General features: G+C 41.9%; 1 pseudogene; it reads left to right on the forward strand.

Annotated features, from left to right (window-relative positions):
- Positions 1–5,707: 5,707 nt before the first annotated feature.
- LOC122319460 lies at positions 5,708–10,282 on the forward strand (annotated as a pseudogene).
- The last annotated feature ends 14 nt before the right edge of the window (positions 10,283–10,296 follow it).

Here is a 10,296-nt window from a genome sequence, read left to right on the forward strand (position 1 = left end):
TTCAGCCAACAGAAGCGTTTTGACCATATGATCAGGATCATAGTCGAGTCGATCTAGTCATAGTCATTTGTTGAGCCATGTTGCTACGCCCACACTAATGAATAATGTTTTTTAATTTTTTTGTAAAATTATATAGATTTGCAAAAAAAATTTTTGTCACGCACCCTCTAACGCCCATAACCCGCCCAATGCTGTCACGCCCACTCTAACACCCACAAACCGCCAGAAACTGTCTGTGCTGAAATTTCTCTTTCGCACTTCCACTATCTGAGTAACGGGTATCAGATAACCGGGGAACTTGAAATACATTTTTGGTATGTTTGGATTGGGTTGGTAATAAGCTTTTAGTTGTTTTTTTATTATTATTAGTGAGCTGCAAGTGTATGTGTATTATTACCTGTCGTTTCAGAAAGGGCAGGTTTGATTTGCTCATGTTTTTCATATATTCCTTTATTAACATATAAATTAAGTTTAGAATTGGTTATGAGATAAAAATAAAATATCTTTATTCTTTCGGTTTTTTATTAGAACTAAATGAATACAAAAAGAGTTTATCCTAAGAAGGCTGCTGCCGTTGGGAGCCGCTGCCGTCGCTGCCTCTGTTGTCGCTGCTTCTGCTTGTGTTATCGCCGCTTGTGTCGAGTTCCTGTAGCTGGCTGCGGCTTGGGATTTGCTAACCAAACGCTCGTGGCAGATATTTCGGGCTGCTGCTGTTGGGAGCCGCCACCGTTGCTGCCGCTGTCGCTGCTGCTACTGGTGCTGTCGCTGCTGGTGTTCTAGCTGGCCGCGGCTTAGGTTTGATCAGCAATAGCTCACGTTGCGGATGTTTAGGCTACGCTGGCCAGCATTTCCACGGTTCTTCTCGTTGGTGCGCAGCAGGAGTGTTGTTAACTCCTCGCCCTTTAAAAGCGGACGTCCTCGATGTACATCGCACAGCTTTTTTTATATTGTGATTGGCCTTTTTGGGCTGCTGCTTCCCCTTGAGGGTTAATTGGCGACTTCTTTTTCTGATTATGAATCGTGCTAGCAGCACGTCCAGCAGAACTATGAGTGTTGCCTTTTTGGTTGTGAGGTTTGCTGTTATGCTGATGCTGTGACTTCCGTTTAACCGTTCCAGCTCATTTGTATTGTTTATATTGACTTCCTTTAACATTTGTAGACATAATACTTCGTCTACTTTTGTTTTCTTTGCCATTAGTTGCAACAGGGGGGTACAAGTCAATTTTTTCCATGTCTATTTCGATTATTCCCACGAAGTCGTTTAACAGGAGCGTACCGGTGAACACCTCTTCATGGTTCGGCACGTGTTGTCTATTTATTATTCTGCACTGTGGTATTTGGTTTTTCAGCAAGTGCGTGAAACATTTGTCGTCGCTTAAATCTACTAAATCATTTCTATTGCAAATTATTTTGTCATTGTGGGATTCGCATAGTTCTTTCATTCCTAAAATTCCTAATGAGTTCATGCTATTAGTTTTCGCCCAGTCTAAAGCGTAAATTAGGTTATTTAATTCTTCTTCAAAGGCGCGGATCTTATATTTTAGTGTGGTGATTTTTTTGTTTTGACATTTTTGAATTAGGATTATCTTTTTCTGTTTTTATTGTGTTTGTTATTTGCTATCGTTTAGTACCCTGTTTATTACCATTCGTTTGGTATTGTTTTCTAGTTCTTCATTTATTTTAGTTGTAATTATCTAGTGATCCTTATGGCCCGGCGTGCCGACCAACCATTTCCAAGCTGTACCCATGATTTCTATTGACCTTCTTTTCCTTTGGAATGGGCTGAGCCTTCTGAGTTTTGCTTCTGCCTTCAAGAGTTCGAATGCAAGTAATGGGTATAATAGATTAGATATTACTATTTCGTTAACCTGGTTTGATAGGTTGTGGAACGCTGCTTCATATGCATGCTCTTGAATGTGCCGTTCCGAATTGCTCCGAAGCCTATTTTGATGGTTAACAGCTGTGAGTGTGAATAATCTGGTATGGTCATGAGGCCAAAACATGTTGGCAAGAATAGTAACCGAAAGGAAAAATATTCTGTTATTTTATTTTTTTATGGACCACTTTTTGAGAGTGAAATCTCTCGACTGGTAGAGGAATAAGGTAGTGTCGTGTAGAGATTTGTTTTTATCTGTTCTTGCAGCAAAAACTTTATGTTAACGGAGTTAAATGCTTTTCGTTATCCATAACGATCAACTTAGGCATACCGAATGCTATCATTAATTCCTTTAGCGGGTGTTTCAAGACGTCTGAGGCTTTTGATTTTAGTGGTTTAACTTAGGCGTATTAAGAAAATTTATCTATGGCTGTGAGTACCAATTGCTTTTAGGTGGTGTAAATGTCCGGCCCGAATAAGTAGATATCGGAGTTTGTTAAATTGAAAGGTGTCTGTCTTACTTGGATAATTTGCAAGTTTCGCATGTTATCACTATCACTATCGCTTCGATTTTTTTTCGGAGGCTTGGGAAAAAGAACTGGCTTATTATTTGTACAGTGTTCCTATGAGCCTTTTTATCCCATCATTTCCCATTTTTCTGCGATAAATAAGCCATTTACAAGTTTTGGATCAAATCAATTTTTTATGATCCGAATTAGATCTTCTTTCCTCTTGAATCCTTTTGAATACTATTTTCTACAATATGTCGGTGGTAAGTTGGGAAGGGTTGGTTGATCGGTACATTTTCTACTGGTATCAGGTTATGTGAAGGTTTCTGAGCGCTGTGGAATTCACTTGCGTGTCTATTGGATATTTGGATCTTTCCAGGTTTGCATCTAAGCTCGTGGTTGTACTCTTCTAGGTGGCTCGTCCAGCATTTCAGTTTCGCATTATTACTTTTTGCGTTCAGAGCAAAGGATAGAGTCCGGTGGGCCTTACTTAGTGTTTCGAATATGGTACTTAAGTGCGAGGCATGTTCGGACTCGGACCGACTGAAAACTATGATATCGTCGATATGTGAACTAGTATTTTCCTCCGTTTATTAAGAATGCTGTCTTTTCTATGTCTTTTGGTTTGAGGGGGATATGATAGAATGCACTTTTTAGATCTAAAACTAAGAAATTTCTGTTGTGGCTCAATTGTGCGATTATTTCTCCGATCTCAGGGATAAGGAACCTATCCGACATGGTGACAGAGTTCAGTTTTCGATAATCTATGATTATCGTATACTTCCTCTCTGCCGACGCATCAGTTTTCTTGGGGACTATCCATACTGGAATGTTTTATATTGACCGTGAAGGTCTTACAATGCCATCTAATAGCAGTTGGTTCATTTGTATTTCGACCTCAGGTCTTAATGAGGCGGGTTTGTTTGCTATACATCGGTAAATCCCATTAAGTTCTTATTTCTCCTTCTACTTTGGTGGTATAAGTGAATTTTTGTCGGGTTCAGCGAATAACTCGGCGTGTTTCTTGATGATTGAGTCCATGTGTTCTTTCTGCTTACTTTGATGTTGTTAAGCACAGCTGCCCTGTTTAATGTTTACCCTATTATTCCCGTATATGATCAAAAGGTAATTTTTATCATCGATGTCAGCGGTAAGCCGTTTTAAAGTGTCATTTCCTATTATACAAAAATCGAATTTGGGTATGATTTTTATTGAACTGGTGAAGGTATGGTGGGTGGTCTTTGTTAGACCGCCCACAGAGCTTGCATAGAAAGGGTGTTCGTTCAACTAGATTTATTTGTATGTAGTTTTGGTTAGATCTTGTATCTATTAAGAATTTAAAAGTCTTTCCGTTCTTCGTACCACAATTGATGTAAGATAACGAAGAACTATTTAGTCTAAAACCTTGATATCGGCTACATCTACGAATGCGGTATTCATTCTCCTCTGTTAACACGCCCGTTAACTCCGCTACCCCTTGTTGTTCAACATAAGCTTACTCGAGCCCTTCCGGAGGGTATGACATTTCATACTCTGATTCTCTATCTGACCCCGGCTCTTCAGTGGTAACGTAAAATTGCCTATGCTATTTGGGTGTAGGACCAGACTGGCCTTGAGGAGGGGGGCGTTTCCCAGCTTCTTCGTTAGCCAGTGGTCTGTTTATCGACTTCCATAGGTGTCGGTCTTGGGTATGGTTTCGGTGCGAATGGTGGGCGAGGTGCTACTTGCTGTTGGCCCTGTGTGGCATTTGCATTTGGTATGGAATATAGAAGTTTTGTGGGGTTAGTATATAGGGGTGGAGTGCAGTATTTTGATTAGCACCGGTCAAAGGCAATAAATTTTGGTATATTGCTGGACTTGGGACGTGATAAAGTCGTGGGTCAAAGATCCTCCGTTGCATGGAACTTACGTTCTGTAAAGGTATTTGGGTCGCGAGTGGGGGTTGTTGTCCAATCTTCGGCGCAAATGAATTTCTTCGCTCCTGGTTCTCTTTTAGACCACACAAATGCAATGCGTGGCTTGTATGTTTTGGTTCCTTAATGGCTAGTAGTAGTTGTCGGTTAGCGCTCTAATGACTTTCGGTGAGTCTTCATGGGTTCCGCTTTGATTTAAAAAAAGAGAAAACGCTATAGTCGATTTCCCTGACTATCTGATACCCGTAACTCAGCTAGCTAATTTTGATAGAAATTTACAAGACTAATACAAAAATGAAAAAATATCAACTCATTTTTCAAAATTGAGGGCGTGGCAGTTTTGAGTGGTTTGTGGGCGTTAGAGTGGGCGTGGCAACATGAATCGATAAACTTGCGCTGTGTCTATGTCTCTGGAGTCTGTATGCTTAGACTGAACTTCCTAGCTTTTGTAGTTCCTGAGATCTCAGCATACTTAATATGGTCGGAAACGCTTCCTTATTTATTATTTGTGGTAATGCTGTTACGTTGGGGATGATGATTAATACCAAGCTTAATTCTTCGTAATGTGTGATAGGATTTTTGTTTTGTGTTGGTTTTTATACCCGTTACTCATGGAGTAAAAGGGTATACTAGATTCGTTAAAAAGTATGTAACAGGAAGAAGAAACCGGTTCCGACCATATAAAGTATAAAGTATATATATATTGATCAGGATCAATAGCCAAGTCGATCTGGCCATGTCCGTCTGTATGTAGCTAGAGAGTTGATGTTAAGTTTCCAGAGACATAGACGCACCGCAAGTTTGTTGACCCATGCTGCCACGCCCACACTTCTGAAAATTGGTTTGATATTTTTTGTAATTTTCAAATTTCAATAGAAAAACTGTTTACCTCGCCCACAAACCGTCTAAAGCTGTCACATTTGATTGGGCTTGTAAATTTCTTTTGATTTGTCAAATATTTTTTTTCCACGCCCATTTTAACGCCTATAAACCTGCAAAAATGGTCAGTGCTAAAATAGCTCCTTCGCACTTTCACAAGCTGAGTAACGGTATTAGATAGTCGGGAAACTCGATTATAGCGATCTCTCTTGTTTTTATATATTTTAGTATGTCTTTTAAGTTAATAATTTCTTTGGCTATAAGTGGATGTTCCATCTTCTATCTGGTCTGCGCGTTTTTCATTAAGAATGTTGTCAATAGGTCTCGCTTTAAATGCGGCAAAGCAGTTCTAAAGGCAGTTTTTATTGTTGCTCTTACTTTTCGTAGTGTTGTTTGTGGGCAATATACGTAAATTGGAAGCCTGAGGGCCCGGGTCTCAAACGGAGAGCTCAGGGTACCTGGCGACCCCCTGTTCTAAGAAGCCTCCGCCCGGGTGGATCCTCCTTTTCTCCGCAACTCGTGGGAATCACATGGAGTCAATAAAAATAAATAAAAAGGAGTCAGGATCTCCCAAAAAACCTACTCAAACGGCAGGGACGACTGAGTCTCGCCGTACAAACTTCAAGGCAGCGAAGTTGGCGAGTGAGCCCACCTGCCTGGCCAACACCACAGGATCGGGTTCGGGTGAACCCCGCCTCAAATGTAAGGCGACTGAGTGCAAGCCGCCCAAAACCGTCGCCATGGGAACATCTCCAGGCCCTAGTGCCATGATGCCCCCTTCAGGCGCAACCGGTAAAGGCAAACACATCTACGCAGAGAAACGATCTGCAGGTCAAATCCTACGCAGCCAGGAGAGATCGAAAACAGCTCCATCGGCTGAATGGATGAAGAAGGTGGAATGGGCTAGATCCGTTTTGCCAAACTTCGGCAAGGAAGCCCCCTAACCACCCAAGCCCACAGAGGTCAAGAAGCGACCTCCACCTAAGAGGGAGCGCTCCCAGGACGTTCCCTCCGACGCCTCGGCAAAGCGGCAACGCGTACAGCCACGGCGATCCTTTGGGGAGATCGCGAAAAATCGCATTCTCCTGGGCGTGATCGATAAAAACGACCCGAGTGGCAGGATTCCACGAAACAAGTGGAAGTGGGTTAGAGTCCCGTATTGTCTTCATCCCCAAAGCTGGGAAACCATCACACACGACCCCCAAGGACTTCAGACCAATCAGTCTGTCATTCTTCCTACTAAAGACCCTTGAAAGAATCATCGGCCCGCATCTGAGATCAACTCTCAACCCTAGTCTGATCAGACACGCAACACGCCTACAAGAAGGGGAAATCGACAGAGACAGCACTACACTCTCTCGTCTCCAAGATAGAAAAGTCAGAGTACGTGGCGTAATACTTGACAGGAAACTGAACTGGAACTTGAACCTCACAGACAGGTACAAAAAAGCTTCAATAGCACTCTTCACGTGCAAGAAAGCAATAGGGCTCAAATGGGGTACGTGGCGTAATACTTGACTGGAAACTGAACTGGAACTTGAACCTCACAGACAGGTACAAAAAAGCTTCAATAGCACTCTTCACGTGCAAGAAAGCAATAGGGCTCAAATGGGGCATGACACCCTATATAGTAAACTGGATATATACGACCATCGTCAGACCAATACTACTGTATGGGGGGGTTGTGGTATGGAGGCCGGCTCTGAAAAAGATATCCAGCATAAAAATGCTAGCAAAGATGCAAAGAGCCGCGGCACTCTGCATCAGCAGTGCTTTACGCACCACCCCAAACGAAGCCCTAAATGCCATACTCAACCTCCCCGCCCAGATCTAGCTGGCATGGAACAGGCTACAGTAGCGGCAATCAGGCTTAGAGATACCAAACAGTGGAACCCACAAGAAGCGGGTCACTCATGTATCCTAAAAAACATTCAAATACGAGGGTCGTTTGATAAGTCCGTGACTTTTTGAATAAAATATATTTTTTTCGTCAAAGAAGCGTTTTATTTCTCAACATAATCTCCTTTTAGCTCTATACATTTAGTCCAGCATTTTTCCAATTTTTTTATTCCTTCCAAATAATAGGTTTTCTCAAGGCCCTCAAAATAGTCGTTTGTTTCTGTGATGACCTCTTCATTTGACCCGAATCTCTTACCGCCGAGCCATTTCTTCATGTTTGGAAACAAAAAATAGTCACAGGGGGCTAAATCTGGAGAATATGCTGGATGGGGTAGCAGTTCGTAGCCCAATTTATGAAATTTTGCCATGCTGACTACACACGTGTGCACCCGTGCATTGTCCTGATGGAACAGCACTTTTTTTTTCGCCAAATGCGGTCGTTTCTGCTTCAAATCAATATCGAATCTGTCCAAAAGCTCTGAATAATATTCGCCGGTGATCGTTTTACCCTTTTCAAGGTAATCGATGTGAATGATACCTTGTGCATCCCAAAAAACTGTGGCCATGACCTTGTTGGCCGACAGACCCACCTTGGCCTTCTTTGGTGCACGTTCACCCGGAGAAACCCACTGTCTTGATTGTTCTTTGGTCTCATGTTTCGTCTACGGTAACGAAACGGCGCAAAAATTCGTTTGGATTACGGTTGAACATCGCCAAACACTCCTTTGAAATGGTCACACGGTTGCGCTTATGGTCGTGTGTGAGCAATCGCGGCACCCATCGCGCGGAAAGCTTTTTCATGTCCAAATATTCATGTAAAATGTGATGTACCCGTTCAGTTGAGATGCCTACAGCCTCAGCTACCTCACGCACTTTCATTCTCCGATCATCCAATATCATTCCATGGATTTTGTCGACGATTTCTGGCATGACGACCTCTTTTGGGCGACCTGAACGTTCGGCATCACTTGTACTGGTACGACCACAACGGAACTCAGTAAACCATTTCTTAACCATTGAAATTGATGGTGCAGAGTCCCCATAATATTTATCAAGTCTTTCCTTGGTTTCGGTGATGGATTTTTTACGCAAAAAATAATGCTTAATTAGCACACGAAATTCACTTTTTTCCATTTTCGTTAAAATTCACGAGATCGTCTGCTTTCAATGCCTATAAAACGCAAACCAAAAAACGCAGCTTTCTCAAAATTTTACAGTCAGCTGTTAATCGATAACTGCTGACAGGAGCAGTGTTGTATTTAGAGCAGGTGCGCGGCAAATACAAAAAGTCACGGACTTATCAAACGACCCTCGTAGTCCCCTCCAGGACAGACTACTACTACTGAAGGAGTACATGCAAACACCTTTCAACACAATCATCCCAGAGAGGGACGATTGGAACTCACGAACACCTGGCCGACCCCCAGCTAGGCCTACGCATCTCGTTCAGACACCCCGATCATTGCAGCGTCTTCCAAGCTGAAGTAGCAGCAATAAGGGAGGCCCTTAAACACTTAAAAACACTAAAGCCGGAAGGCTCACATGTAAACATTTTCAGTGACAGCCAAGCAGCTATCAAATCGATTGGCTCAATCTCAAGTCACTCGAAAACGGTATCGAATTGCCGATCATCTTTACACGAGATGACATAACAATTCGTAATCAGCCTTATATGGGTACCCGGACACAGGGACATAGAAGGCAACTCCATCGCAGATGAACTAGCTCGAGAAGGCAGTACCGCGCCACTCATACAAGAGATTGAGGGCATGAGTATGCCTTTAGCCACTTGTAAACTACTACTTAGGGAAAACCTAAACCGAAACAAACAGACAATATGGGAAAATACCACACCCTGTCGGCTAACACGCCAAATATGGGCAAAAACAAGCTCAAAAAGAACGTCAAAACTTTAAAGATTGACCAGAGCAAACCTCAGCACTGCCATGAGAGTCATCACAGGGCATTGGTTGATAGGCACCCATGCCAGAAGACTAAATGCCCCGTATTATGATTTCTGCCATAGCTGTCGGGACGAAAAAATGGAAGAAACGGTAGAGCATATTCTGTGCCACTGTCCAGCACTGCAAGCGAAAAGACTTGCTCAATTAGAAAGCTCTCCTAGCTGGCTGGGAAGATATGTATTTATGAATGTAACTAACAAAATTACTTTTTTTTCCTATTTCCTTTATCTTTCTTGGATTCCAACGCGTTTTATTAATTGCAGCGCCATATTTCGAAAAGTTCGCTGTGACTAAAATCAAAACTGCCTATATATGTAATTCCAAGCTTGTGGCTAAAAACAACACTCAGAAGTACAATCTGCTTTCAGCATGGAGCAGCTTATTAGTTATATTCCGCGAAAGACGGAGAATGCATGTTAGTTTTCTAAAAGAATACACATAAATTGGATATTACGCAACACTAAATTTCTAAATACATATATAAAATAACACCATAGTGAATACCTTATCTGAACGAAAATCTTGTAACATTACATTTTATATATGATTTCTGGCATATGACCGATACCTCTGGCTCGGATGTAGTCCGATTTTCGATGACTTCAACATTTTGTGGCCGTAGATCGGCAATATCACGGCGAATGGTGTCATTTTGAGGCTTAGGCAATGACTTTACATAGCCCTATAGAAAGTAGTCTAGAGGTATTAAATCACAAGATTTGGAAGGAAAATCACAGGTCCAAAACCTAAAATTAGGCGGTCACCAAACACGTTTTTCAATAAATCGATTGTGAGCTGTGTGACATGTTGCACCGTCTTGTTGGAACCACAGTTCCTGGACATAATGGTTGTTCAATTCGGCAATAAGCATGGCTCTATACCGATCACCATTACTGTAACGTTCACATCATTATCGTTTTTGAAGAAGTATAGATCAATGATTCCAGCAGCCCATAAATCGCACCAGTCAGATATCTGGATGTGTTTTGAGATACACTTGAGGATTAGCGTTACTCCAAATCCAGCAGATTTGTTTGTTGACGTAGCTTGACGTGCGCTTCATCGCTAAATAAAATTCTCTTATGAAAATCCTTCTTCTTGATCATTCCACAAAATCTTTCATAAAGTAGATGGACACAGATCCAATTTCTCGATGGTTGATTAACCCATGCGTGTCTTCGTCAATGCTATATTCTATATTTAAGAAAGAAAATAAGAAAATACAGTGGGAAAACGGTCCATTTTTAAACGAATTT

Source organism: Drosophila yakuba, chromosome 2L (assembly GCF_016746365.2).
Source record: "Drosophila yakuba strain Tai18E2 chromosome 2L, Prin_Dyak_Tai18E2_2.1, whole genome shotgun sequence".
NCBI lineage: Eukaryota > Metazoa > Arthropoda > Insecta > Diptera > Drosophilidae > Drosophila > Drosophila yakuba.